The 14397-nt window shown below is 45.8% G+C and overlaps 2 long non-coding RNA genes across 2 annotated transcripts; one reads left to right on the top strand and one right to left on the bottom strand.

The window, feature by feature from the left end:
- Positions 1-309: 309 nt before the first annotated feature.
- On the bottom strand, positions 310-2989 carry LOC123102574 (uncharacterized). The gene is made up of 4 exons (XR_006449059.1): positions 2463-2989; positions 2313-2352; positions 1524-2151; positions 310-653 (listed from the first exon to the last, which is right to left on the bottom strand). It is a non-coding gene; the product is annotated as an uncharacterized lncRNA (long non-coding RNA).
- Positions 2990-5472: 2483 nt separating this feature from the next.
- LOC123102573 (uncharacterized) lies at positions 5473-12550 on the top strand. Its single transcript, XR_006449058.1, has 14 exons — positions 5473-5802; positions 5888-5944; positions 6047-6103; positions 6208-6782; positions 6868-6944; positions 7051-7224; positions 7302-7412; positions 8497-8535; positions 8881-8988; positions 10302-10343; positions 10469-10543; positions 10659-11753; positions 11994-12136; positions 12228-12550. It is a non-coding gene; the product is annotated as an uncharacterized lncRNA (long non-coding RNA).
- Positions 12551-14397: the final 1847 nt, after the last annotated feature.

Genomic DNA, 14397 nt, shown 5'->3' with positions numbered 1-14397 from the left:
GTGAGATCAGCATGTTGTAGTCAAGTCTAGTTCAAATTATTCAATCTGACATTGCTTTGAAATTATCAAAAATATTGTTGACTTTCCATCACAACAATATGCAACAACGAATAAACAATATGCTTCGACAACAAACAATTACAACAGAAGTAGCTAGCAAAAAATGCTCATGCATTGCAACGGGAGAAACAATCCACCCACATGACCATGTATTTGTGAACGCATGGCGCAATACTGTATCAACTATGATGAAATCAAAAGATAAAATGAGCAAAGCTAGAGGATTAACATACATCTCCAGTGACAAGATTGATTATGCAAAGCGAAAAAGGACAACAATGTATCAACAGACTCAGCTTGATGCCACATCAATTCGCATGCTTGAAGTTTGATCCTCAAACTTACCAATCTTGAAAATATTTTGTTTTTGAATAAATATGAACCGAAGGAATCAAACATATAAAATAATTTTAAGCAATTAAGAATCTACAATTGAGACATAATCGTGGTGTTAATAGCAGAATGACCATTTTCTTAGACAAATTTTAGAATCAAAGATATTAGATGTGAAACTTCTGGCTTCTGAGATAATGGAACTGGGTCTTCTCATACTGCTCAAGTACATCCTTACTTTCTCATTTAGGACCTAAATGCTGAAAGTAAGCAAAAAAGGAAGTCAAATTTGTGGTCCTTGAAAACATTTACAATGTAAACCAAAAATATGGTCTTCCCACGACTACCTTATCAGAGAACTTGTATATATTTGAAGGTTTGTCTAGAAGGCAATTAATTAACTCTAACTGAAGGGTAGCGTTTTTATCAGAAAAGTGTTTTTTTTTTCAATCAGCAACTGATAAAAAATGCATCCTGTACTCCAAATGGTAGGTAAATGCTGCATTTTGGAGGAAACGACATTCCAAACATGTTAAGAAACATGAATATAAGCAAAACCCGGGAAATTATTAAAGATGATTTTACTCTTCTTGGAAGCAAGATAAGTTCGTTCGGATGTAGTCGACTTCATTTATTGTCCAACTTTATAGTGTTAATAACATGTCTACACTTTTAACTAAAATGTTAACTAAGTGGCAACTATTCTGTACCTTGTAGTTGTGTTTTCTGGAGCTCACTGATGACAAGGGAACAACACATGTGACAGAAGGAGGGGGCAGGGAGTTTAGTATGTACTCCTTCCGTTCCAAATTACTCGTCATAGAAATGGATGTATCTAGAACTAAAATACATCTAGATACATCCATACCTGCGACAAGTAATTCGGAACGGAGGGAGTACATGATAAGCATTCGAAAAACAGTCTTTGATGTAAATACGCAAGAGATTGGAATCTACAATGTTTAAAGATGGTAATTCCAAAAAGAGTAAGAATTCTCCTTGAGACCAGAAACATATGTGGAAAATAAGAACTACACAGATTTTCCATGGTCAACCATTGAGAAGTTTAACGCATGACAAAACTGCAGTGCATCTAGTCAGCTTGCTTCTTTGTAGTTCTATAACAGTACCTTGCTCTGAAGTGGATTTGAGTTTCACTCGCTCCCTCCCGAGGAGAGGCGCTCCTCACGCACAAGACCAGTGTCCTCGCACTGCTGCACCCGTGATGCACCCTTCCTTCTTTCCCGTCCTTCTTCTCCTACCTCTCCTCCTCCCTGGATCCTCCTCTGTCTCTCTTTTCTACCAGAAAAATCGAAGCCCCGCCATGACCTTGGAGCTCTCCCTGCCAGCCACAGAGGCCCGCCTCCACCTTCGCGCCGCCGCGCCGGATCCCTCCTTCTCCCGTGCCCGCTGGATCCCGCCGTCGCCGTTCTGCATCGAGCAGACACACAATAATTCTTCCCAACAGAAAAGGAAATCATGTCTAGACGCGGCGATTCAAATAAGTTGTCTATGCTGAACATTCAAAACCATCATATATCATGTATGGACGCAAGCAGATACCAAACAAGCCATTTGATTTCATTTGTAAGCCTAAAAGTTTGGACCAGGCCAATGTGGCAAAGAAAGGGATCAAGAGCTGCTGCTTTCGATTGCTGCTGCCATAATTTCTCTTGTCGGTGTCGCCAGCGATTCCTTATCGGTGAGATATGCTCCAGCTTCTTCCTCTAGTAGTGTTGAAGCCACTGTGACCGGACCCTGAAACATGAAGGACAGATCAAAATCAAGCATTTCGTCCATCGACTAATCAAAGTGCAGAGTTTAGATTTCTCGATGAATTTGAGCAGAAAACGTGAGATCCAGACACATTTTTGCCAACCAGCCAGAAAAACAAAAAGCGATGAGTAGAGAGCATTTACCGGTCCCCTGTTTCCTCTTTCTCTTCTCCCGGGATCTCAGCTATTCCAGTGGAACATAGACCAGCCGCCGCCATGATCAGCACCCCACAGACATTTAGAATCAAGCGCCAGAGCATCTACCAAACAGAATAGAAACAAACGGAACCGTACCTCCGGCATACCGATGAGGCGCATCAGGTCTGCCACGACCCGGCGCTGCTCGTCCGCCCTGGACTCCCACTCCCGCATCTCCCGCCGCGGCGCCTCGTCCGCCTCCGCCAGCACCCTCTCCGTGACCTGCCTCGCGGCCCGCAGCCGGCCCCGCCGCTCCCGCGGCTTCTCCAGCTCCTCCGCCAGCACACCTCCTTCTCCCTCACCGCCGCCGCTGTGCTCTCCGCCTCGGCACGGCTGGCATAGGACCTCGCTGACGGCGGAGACGCAGCCACCCGTGCCTACGCCTTCGATTTGGCAACGCCGATGGCGACTGACGGGGAGGCCGCCGCGTTGTCGTCCCTCGGCTGAGGTGGAATCCGCCGCGCGCCCCCGGACCTAGCCTCCGACGCCATCGTACTGGAGGCGAGCGGGCAGAGGTGCGGCCGTGGCCGCGGGCGGGTTGAGGTCGGCGGCGGCGGCTAGGGGGATTTGGTTCGGCCTGGCCAAGTCGAGGCGAGGAGGCGGATGTGTACATGTATTTTTTTGTCCAGCGAACCGATTTTTCGTCGCACATTAAATTTAATACCACCTTGAATATGTTTTAAATTTAAACTGAAAGCGTAAATTCACATAAAGAAAAACGTATTGTGACGGTGAACCCACGGAGTCAATCCGTGCTTTAAATTTAGTTAGAACTAGCACAAATACCTGTGCGTTGCAACGGGAGAAAACTAAATGTTATATCTAAGCATAGTGCATCATGGGAATTTTTTGTCAAACGCAACTTGTTTGCAACGTGATAAAAAGTTGGCATTTAAGAATACACTTAGATGCATCCGCGTCCATACTTTCTATATTTTTATGGATCGAGTTGATTTAGCCAGTGCGTGCACGTAGGAGCAGTTGCAACACCCGTAAAAAGAAGAAAAAGAAAGGAGCAGTTGCAACATGCATTCAATCCCCACCCCACCCCGAGAGAGATCCTTTTGAGGAGTACGTGCCTCACCGCCTCCATCTTTCTCCTCCCGTGACCTTATCCACATCCATCACGGGTCATCCTCTCTTCTCCATGACTCCATCATCCAGCGCCCACACGAGCTGGCCCGCCTATGTTCCAGCCGTGCACCCACTACTCCGTTCTCTTCGCCGACCGTTCCAGCGCACGCACAGCTCCATCCTCTTTCTCCAATCTCCTTCTCTAGCCCCGCACGGCTCTATCCTATCTTCTCAAATCTCCTCATCCGCGCCGGCGATGCGCCACTGTCCACCATCCTCTCTTCTCCAATCTCCTTCTCCAGCCCCGCACGGCTCCATCTCCACCCTCTCTGCTCCAATCTCCTCATCCGCACCGGCGATGCGCCACTGTCCACCATCCTCTCGATGCGCCACTGTCCTTGTGGAAGGCTCGTTCTATCTGATCTTAGATAATCAATTGAACGATGTGGGAAAAGGCTTGCCGATTTCTCACACCGACGTGTCGTGCGCAGCCGCTTGCGTGCGCGCACAGCCACAACTGCCATGGCTGATGGCCTTCAGAGCATCGCCGCGGATCTTCTCCTCTATCACTGCTCGCCTTTGTTCGTCGGAGCCCCAAGCACCACCTCCGTGGTACCTCCTGCCGCTCCTTCTACTCCGTCGTGGGGCTTCCTGCCGCGCCCCCTGATGCTCCTTCTACTCCGGCGTGGGGTCTCCTGCCGCTCCCCCTGGCGCCCCTTCTACTCCGCCGCGGCTGTAGCCATCCGCCGGCAGGGGCGCGCCCTTCACTTCTCCTGCTCCGCCGCAGCTGTAGCCGTCCGCCGGCAAGGGCGCGCCCTTCACTTCTCCTGATCCGCCGCGTCTACAAAGGGAGCGGGCATCTGGATAAAAGGAAACAGGATTCGCGGGTTCAATTCATACATATGTAGTTTTTTCTTATGAAAACGGAACGTTTTTTCCAGAATCACTAAAACAGGGACAGCGGGTTTAATTCCTAAAAACCATAGGGTCCTTTCTGTAAAAACACCACGACGGTGAACCCGGAGACCCAATCCGTGCTTTATTATTAGGGAGAGATTAGGGAAAGATTATTATTATTATATAAGAAATATGCCTGTGCGTTGCAACGGAAGAAAATGTCACATAATTGTAAGCCCATAAGTATGCATCAATCCCTCCCCTACCCCAAGCAGGCCCACACCTTCTACTTCAACACAAAGCACTCAATGGCCTAGGCTCGAATCATCTCTCCTTCTCGGTTTCTTCTTATTTTTCCGTCCCCTCAAATGCGAATAAAAGTGAAGTCCAAATCAATCTTCCATCTTATTCGAATGTTTTTTCTGCATCAAACTTAAAAAGAAATCTGCCCGTGAATTTATGCATCAAACTTGCAAGTTTGTAAAGATTGAGAATATTTCATGTCATGAAGTTTCAGATTTATTTCGCCAAAAAATTGAAGTTTCAGTTTTTTTATATTTTGTTTTCTATCTTTTTGAAGTTACTGTTCATGAATTACAAAACTCACCAGCCGTTTTTTATGTCACGAAGTTTTAGATTTATTTCGCCAATGAATCATGAGGGTGTCGGGATACCTGAGCTAAAAACCAATCTCTACAAACTCACCAGCCGTTTTTGTGGACGGGCATATCTAACATATAAAAGCTGCTAGAGTACCCGCCCATCTGAAGCCACCGCGTGCGCCACGCTCGTTCGGCCGCCCGATTTTTTACTGTCGCTCCGCTTTTGGCTGCTGGCGTGTGGTGGGCCGTCCGTTTTTTTCACGTTCATGACTGTCTCCACAGTGAATGATGAGTGGGCCTCGTTACAAGTCGGGTCAAGAGAATGGCGTGGCTCTCGTCCAATTCTGTGTAACAGAAGCAACAAGCCCTAGATCAACGGGGGGTAAAAGGGAAAAAGTAACGCAGCAGCCTTATCTCCTCGCTCACTCCCTCCTCTCTCTCCCACGCCGCCCCTTCCCTCTCCCCGCTCGTCTCCTCATCTCCTCTTTCCTCGACGCCGGCTCCCCTGCTTGCCTCTCCGACCTGGGCCAGAGCCTCGCCGGTCGCTCCCCCCCAGCCGGCGCCCACTAGCTGCTTGCGTGGAGGGGAGCTTCTCCGATGGCGACGGCGACCACCATCCAGGCCTCCTTGCTCACCTTGGAGATGCAGAGGAGGAGGAGCCGCGCCTGCGGGAGCTCTCCACGGAGGAGGAGATTTCGTGGCGGTGGTGCGGAGCGTACGGCAGTGGAGGGGCTGGAGAGACCGGGCCCACATCGCTGAAGCAGTGGGCGTGGAGCAGGGGAGGATGAGGGCGATGGGCATGAGGGAAGGAGCAGCGAGGTCGGAGTTCCAGGGGATGCCGGCCGTCGTCACATGTCCCCAGTGTAGGTTGCCCATCTGCGGCCAGAGTTATCTTCCTCCCCAGTTTTCACTCCTCGATTTATTGTTTTTCTAAACATATGTGTGCAGATCTGAGGAACAAAAAGAAGGGGATGAATCTTGAGGAAGAGCTTGGCTAAGAACAAGGTGATATCTCTCTCTCTCTCCATCCCTCTCAATTTAAATCCAGTTTCATGTTCTTTCCTCCCCAGTTTTTGATTTATTGTTTTTTTAAACATATGTGTGCAGATCTGAGGAACAAAAATAAGGGGATGAATCTTGAGGAAGAGCTTGGATAAGAACAAGGTGATCTCTCTCTCTCTCTCTCTGAATTTAAGTCCAGTTTCATCGTTCTTTATTGATGCTATTTCTCGTGGGATATTCAGGAGTTGAGAACATATATTTTGTAGGTGTTCGTAATGGCAACGGTTGTAATCAACGATGAGAAAAAGGGACTGAGATTGGATTTGTACTAGGCATGTTCCTCATCTCTCTCAGTCCTTGTTCCTATCCCCACCCTGATGTAACTGTTTCTTCACAACTGTTGGATGTGTCTTAGGAGATAAATGCCATGAATTGTTTAGATTCTTGTTGAGCTAACCACTAACAAATTGTTTGTCCCCTTGTTAAAGCTAATCATAGTAATATCTGGTAATCGTCCCAGTCAAAAAAAAATATCTGGTAATCGTCCGGCTGATGTGTATGGTGGCAACCAAATTCATGTTGATGAACTGAATCAAATCTGTAGTAAAGTTAGTGTTAAATCACACATGTGTACATTCAGGTTCAATACACTCGAGCAGTTTTGTCACATCTGTGGATTTAGTATGACAAGAAAATTACTTGGAAACCCTCTTCTTCACGTCCAGCGGCCGACGCAGCTCTCGTGCCCTCCCAGCGCTGCCGGTCGGGAGCTTCTCCATCCTACGCCGCTGCCTCGTATCGGCTGTGCGAAGGAGGGCGGCGAGCAGCAGGAGCTCACCGCGTGCGTGGAGTTGTGTGGACTCCCTGCACCGCAGCTGCCTCTTTGCCATTGCTGCGATGCCTCACCGGCCATGGATCTGCTGCAGATGGAGAGTGCCAACGGGGCCGCCGCCGATGGGAAGTGCGAACAGAGAAAGGATGTGGTCGTCGCCATCGCAAGAAGGTTTGCCCCCTGACAGACCGTGCACTGTTGTCGCGGGTGCTGCAGCAGTCTTGCTCCTTCCTGGAGCCTTCCTCCTCTCACACCGCCTCTTTGGCGACCCCTGTAGGTTCATGGTTTTACTCCTGGAGTGGTGTATTCCTTGATGATATGTTGATGCGGTCCGCTTGGTGTTCTTGTTTGCTGTTCTTACTTGACAATAGAGAAAAGAAATATCATCTTTGAAATGCTTGGAATCGATAGATCATTCATGCCGTGGTTGGATGCAAATTAAGAACTATTGGTATAAGTTTTGTTTTCTTGGTCGGACTTTGTTCATTTGATTGTCTTAGTGCAGTCACACGTGCACACTTTTTGCAGGCATCAGTGAAGATTTGGGCAGTAGCTAGGGAGGGATTGCTGGAGTGGAAACATGGCAAGAACCGGAAAGAGCTCAAGATTTTGCTACTACCTTGCTAATAAATTTGTGAGGTAATTCAGCTAGCTACATGTGTGTTTGTTTCTGCTATACCAAGGTCATTATTCTGATTTAGAAAATAGAAACATGAATTCTGATTTAAGAGTCTAATAGCAAATGTTGGTAGCATTAATAGAATGTGCATTGTACGCACAAGCTAATAGTAGAGTTTAATTCTTCTCAAGTAGCGGTTGTTGATGTAGACTTGAACTAATTAATAAGGCAGGTATCAAGTAGTGATATCGTCCACAATCGATGGACGACTAATATTCTTGAGCAGGCTCACAGAGCGAGAGACGAACCTGGGCTGACCGGGACCCTTCTAAAACTGTTGTACGTGGGCAAATTAACCGAGTTTTAGCTGGGAGAGTTAATGGGAAAGCACGAGTATATCTATGATTCTGATCTGTATAAAAGAACTACATAGGATCATTTTTGTTCTTATTTTTAAGACATGCATGATCATCCTAGGCATTTTGCTGACAAATAAAAACCTGAAACTAATTTCTATTTAACATAAACTCTAATATCTATACTATACAGACATTTTAGACATGTATATTGGCTCACCAACAATTTGTTTTCTGTTGAAATGAATGGTAATACTTGATTTTAAATTTCCTAAATCTTTATTATTCTTCTGTTGCAATATAATATAACGAGGCATGGTCAGCAGGAAACCTAATTCTCCGTGAACATGCGCAAAAGAGTCAACTTTTAGTTCTTTTAGAATTTTTGTTCTTTCCTTAGAGTTCATGAGAATTATTTGTAGACGGTGTTGTGATGCTCCAGTACTTGTGTGATGATATTCTTCTGACTCTTGCAATGTCCTATGCTGACAAATACAAATGCTCTGCTCTATTTGATGCTATAATTGTTCATTTTGAATCCATTGCCTCTTTGTAATGGTAAACCAGAGTCCCTTGACAGTTCGTTGGTCATCTTCTTCTCATGACAGAACTGGCAAGATGTCATGATGGAACAATATCTTTTCTGCATGTAGTAAATTATTTTCTTATTAGTTTAGATCCGTTAACTGCACTATATTTTTAGGAGGTGTCACACTAAGAATTTCATAGTTGGATTTTGATGTTCCAGGTTGCTTTATGGAAGTATTTACAGGCTTGCCATGACAAGGTATTTTATTAGTTTGTTATCTCCCTTTCCATAGACTTTTTACATTCTACTCTGGTTATTAAGTACGTATACATATAAAGTGTGCTCTATTGCTTAACTAAATTCTGGACTTCAGGTATACTACCTGACAATGCACCCCGTGTTGATAAAAATAATATTGGGATGCACCACATACTGATTCACAAAGTTTAGGTCTGTTTCCTTGGAGATTCACAAACAAGTGATGTAGAATTGGAAAATAGTGATGTAGAATTGATCCGAATTTTAAACAGACCTGCCCCTGAATTTTAAACAGACCTGCACCTGGGTTTTTAACTGCCTTTTCTGTATCTTATTCTTTTACAGGAATGCATCAATAATCTTGGTATAAAATTTATTTGGATGGTTCAGAACCTTCAGATGGCATGGCTGAGATATAGTTTGTTGTATTCAGTTTTTTTTTCATCGTCACAGGTTTGCAAATTTTGGTTCTACTGCCAGTGCATACTTTATGTTTCCATTTCCATCAATTCATCTTGTAGAATATCTGTGACCCTCGACGTTGGTTTGGAAGTTCGGTTCAGTCATAGCCTAATTTTTGGGTCTTCGCAAAAAAAGGCCTAATTTTTGGGATTTAGTAATTGCGGCCTGTTGTTAGTATGCGAGTGTACATACAAACGATTAGCACTATATTTACTTTGATTTATTTGTTGTGATTAAGAGCAGAAGCTCTACTCATCTAGGACGAGGTCTATGACAAGGAAAGTTAATGTAAAAAATCAAAATTGTGTGTGTTTGTGTGGTTAATACTCACTTCATTTTGATATATTTGTCTTCTAATAACCCACCGTGCACAGGACAGACCATGCAAGCATCAACTTATCGAGAAATGACTTATTAACCTATTAAAAGACCATACCGGAACCACCTATGGCATAACCTTTTCAAAACATTTAAGTAGGGGTGGGCAATAGAAGCGTTGTAGTAACTGCTCGCTTGTTGAACGGACAAACATTTTGACGATGACTCTTGCTTTCATGGATATACAGAGATAAATGGATGGATGTTGCAAATACAGTAGAAATCATGGGTGCAACAATTTTTATGTCCATGTTTTTCTTTTTGTCTGATTGTGTATGTATACTGGTTACAGGGCACTATTTGCGTAGAATTTACTTGACCTGTAGGAACTGGCTCTACTATCTAGCTTTTAAATGTAATAAATCTAGAAGGCAATGGAGCATTACTGTCTTTCCCTCTTTCTACATAAGCAAGAAAGCTGTGACTTGGATTCTGGACATGAATCTTCTTAACCTGTTGAAGCAGAAAACTATAGATGCAGAGTCCAATTAGTTGTCCTTTGTGCATACACAAGAAAGTGGAATTTGGAGTCTGAACATGAATCCTTGAGACTGATGGCCAGAAACAGAACACAACATGATGACCTTGAGTGAGACCCTTCTTCACATGTGACTGCTCTCTTTTGGAATACCAGCCATGCGTGACATGTTTAGTAGAACAGATTGTGTCGTACGTCTGGTAGTTGTTGTTGCCTATACAGAGTGTGATGATCTGAGGGTGTGAACTATTTTTTGTGCAAAATACTTGTTATATAAACTATATGGATGGAGTTACGGGACATTAAGAAAAGATATGAGAAAGAATATAGAGTGTGAAATTTGCTATATAAATTACTTGTTATATAAAAGTTGAATCTCACGATCCAACTTTTTAGAACTATGCCACAACTTTTATGAGGCCATAAGTTTTTCTTTTGAAATCTGCAGGTTATATGATTTGTACATGGCGGTGTTACTGAACAGAAGGAGGTAATTTCTTCGCTCTTTCTATTGATTAATATTGTTCTTCACTCTTTCTAAACTATTGAATTTATTAATATTATTCTTGCACAAATTAATTAATGATTATATCATCTTTTGGTCACTCGAGTAAGATAGAACATGATGATCCTCTCTTAATTTGGTTTCTCCTCCGCTGAAGAATATAGGAATCACCAGCAGCCCTTCTCGTGAGCACCATGTCTATGAACTCATCTCCATGCTTACTATCCTTCTATAAACTGGGGGTATCCATGTGTTGCTAATAAGGCATTTTCCATTCTTTGTTTTTCAATTCTGTATCAGTAGTTCCGAGGAAGTGCTCAACCTAGACGTTGTTGGCCGAAGGAGGGGCGGAGCAGGTGCCAGTCAAGTAGGCGGCTCAATGGGTGGGAGATGGCAGCTGCCGATCTCACACGGCTCATGCGCCCCGCGACCCTCCCCTCCCCGGCTAAGTAGGAGGTTCGAGGGCAGCGACTAAGGAAGGAGCACATCGGCGATGAGGGCTAGCAATAGCAAGACAATTGCCAGGTGCAGTCGATATGCCGCCACGTCGGCCCTTCACGCGCGCCCGCCAGGGTCGGGACCTTTTTCAGAGCAATGCGTAGTGTTTCCTTTATTGTTGTTGTTTGTGATGTCCTTGATATTCCTTTGCCATATGATTTTTGATCATTTTCTCGCTCATTCCTAGAGGAGCGCTATGGATAATATGATTGAGATGACTAAGATACATGCTTTTTGTTTACTTGGCATCTGCTTCTCTTAATTTTTCTACAACCCTTCCTTTACATGCTGGTATGTTTTGTTGCCAGGCTCAGATCGGCGAGACCCGTGCCAATGCACGAGGTACAATATTGGTTAATTTTCCATCTCCAATCAGATTAATGGTTTGCATGCAGACCAAGCCCAGTGTTTTATGGTGTTCTTATTCCTGATTTAGTTGTACATTTGACTTTTAGTTTCTTCATAGATAATAAAGTAGTGGCAGATGAACCAGTAAGTTATCTGTGCCCATTCTTTGCTGTAAGCATTAAATTTGCTCTCTGCTTTTACTTTCAATGTGTTATCCGTACCCCTGTTTTTTGTGGCTAATTATTATGGTGTTCTTATTCCTGATTTAGTTGTACATTTGACTTTTAGTTTCTTCATAGATAATAAAGTAGTGGCAGATGAACCAGTAAGTTATCTGTGCCCATTCTTTGCTGTAAGCATTAAATTTGCTCTCTGCTTTTACTTTCAATGTGTTATCCGTACCCCTGTTTTTTGTGGCTAATTATTATGTCCTATCAACATATGCAGAGTCCATGGTATCATACGATTTGAAGTTGAAAAAATCATGCTATGGGTGATACGGAAAAGTCATTGCCTTCTTTGCTGGAACATTTCCTAAGATGATCTAAGGTAATTATTTTAGTCACCATGTCATTTATATGCTAAATTCAGTGCGTTGACAACTAGAGATCGCTTCCTTTTTTTGTGTATTGATCATTTCAGTACGATTGTTTGATACACTGCCGACATCATTTTGCTTTCTTCTTGCTTGTTATTTCATTTATTTCCTCCAGCAAGTGGATGGCTATTTCCACTGCTTCAAGTGTTGTTTTGGCTCTAATTGTGTGTATGGCATCTTGGCCTTCTTAGGTGAAGCATTTATGAATATCCTCGCTGATCTATGGATCTATCATTGTAAGAGTCGATAATATATGGTGAGCTGCCTCACACCATCATTTGGTCTTTGTAGCATTTGAGTTGGCAAATTTGTTGGATTCATGCGATTAGGCATGGTAAGTGCTCAGAGACCTCATAGCTCTATAAATTTTGCTTCCAAAAGTTCTGAATCTTTTCTGTGCTTGGTCCTCTCATTGGTGAGAGTAGCCATGTAAATCAATCTGCAATGGGAAATGGGAGTTTGCAAACTACCGGAGTCTAATTGCTGAGGGACGAGGTTCGTAACTGAGGGTCATGTGCAGAGCTGGAGGAAGAAGTTGCGAGGCTTGGAACTCTCCTTGTGAAGGGCTCAGGGACAACAGTGAGGACAATGCCTCTTTAGTTGTAATTGTGATACTCCTGATGTGCAAGTAAACATTCCTGTGATACTGCTTATGCTAAAATGTTGGTTGTTAGTACAGAGGTGGTGACATTATTTGGTTCTCTGATATTGATTTCATGATTTGTAATATAATCCACATTGCATTATCTTTCCAGTAACATCTCCTACTTATGCACTACTAACATTCTTTCTAATTCGGTTCTTGCGCCATTGGCGCAACCGGGTCATCTAGTGTATATCAAACCTGAATGATTTACACCATTGCATACATCAGTAGATACGCACCGTGTGTATCCAGTGACAAAAATAAAACAAAAGCAGATGATAAAGCTTCCGCCGTCAAGTACTTGCCGTCACCTCCTTACATACACGTGTAGAGAACAAACCAAAATAGGATGAGATGATGAAGCTGTCGTCCACTCCGAGCATGCATGCTCCTAAGGTCAAAGAGACGTCGATCAACACCACGACGTAAGCATGCAACGCCATTCTTTCACAAGTACGTGATGGAAGTTTTGGGGTGGAGAGAGTTCCAGCTTGATGGCTGGAGAGGGCACGGTTTTAGCTGCTCCAGTGATGGCTGTTATCTGCCTCCTCGTCGTCGCACGCCGGCGAACAGTCCACGGCGGCTCCGTGCCGGCGAGATCAACACATGCTTACCATAGGATTGTAGGAACATGGCATACCACTACCTCCATCGCTCCACGTTGCCTCGCCGTCGGCAGATCGTTGCCTGTTAGACTATGTATAGCTTCTGTACCTATGTACGTATATGGTACATATTGTAACACAACCATTATATATAATGAGTAAGCCACCCCTAGAGGGTTGTGCTGGTTCCCCAAAAACTTATTGTCTTACATGGTATCACGCTAGGTTACGATCGCTTCCGCTTCTAAACCCTAATACCCGCACCGCCGCCGCAGCCGCCGCCCCCTTCACCGCCGCCGCCGCACCACCGATCGCGCCGCCGCCATGTCGAGCGCCGCCACCACCGGTTCCACTGCTGCGGGCTTCCTCCCGGCCTCTCTTGCGGCTCTGCTCAACCTCCCGCTCGATGCCGTCTCTGTTCCGGCTCCGATCGGGACAAGGAGCATCGGCTCCGTCTTCTCCACGCCGCCGGCGCCCTCGCTTGGGCGTGACCTCGTGGTCCACACCGCGGCGCCGCCGTCCGCTGCGGACTCCGCAGGCGTCGTCCCGCCGCTCCTGCCGCAAGCGGATCACACTGCCCCGCTGGCGGGGTTGGCGGCGTCCACCCCGGCCGCGGGCCTTGCGGCGTCCGCACCGGCCGCGAGCTTTGCGGCGCCCGCCCTGGCTGCCGTCCCGCCTCCTCCCGCATCGGCTTCGGTGCCTCCGGCTGCCTCCATGGTGTTTGCACCCCAGGCAGCCTCCTCGATGGGATTGTCTTCACCGCCGCCGTTTCACTTCGGTCATCTCATCACCATCAAGCTCTCCGCCGACAACTACATCTTCTAGCGTGCGCAGGTTCTCCCGCTCTTGGGGAGTCACTACCTGCTAGGCTACGTCGACGGATCGCTTCCCTGCCCACCCGCGCTGGTAGACAGCGTGCACGGTCCGGTCTACAATCCGGCCCATCGCGTCTGGACGGGGTAGGACCAGGCGAACCTCTCCTCCATCCAGGGGTCGCTCTCGCCGGCAGTTGCCGGCCTTGTTGTCTTCGCGAAGACGTCTCATGAGGCCTGGACCATCCTTGAGCGCACCTTTGCAGCGCAGTCCCAGGCTCGTGTCTCTGCACTCCGTCGTCAGCTTGGAGAGTGTCAGAAGCTTGACTCCACTGCCACTGAGTTCTACAACAAGGTCAAGGGCCTCGCCGACACATTGGCCTCCATTGGACAGCCCCTCACCGACTCCGAGTTCAACTCGTTTATTGTCAATGGTCTTGATGAGGAGTATGATGCCTTAGTCGAGATCATCAACGAGTGGGGCAACTCGACACCCATGCTGGCACACGAGGTTTTCTCTCGGCTCCTTCTC

This window comes from Triticum aestivum, chromosome 5A, assembly GCF_018294505.1.
Source record: "Triticum aestivum cultivar Chinese Spring chromosome 5A, IWGSC CS RefSeq v2.1, whole genome shotgun sequence".
Taxonomy (NCBI): Eukaryota; Viridiplantae; Streptophyta; class Magnoliopsida; order Poales; family Poaceae; genus Triticum; species Triticum aestivum.
This window is presented reverse-complemented; position numbering and strand designations above follow the sequence as displayed.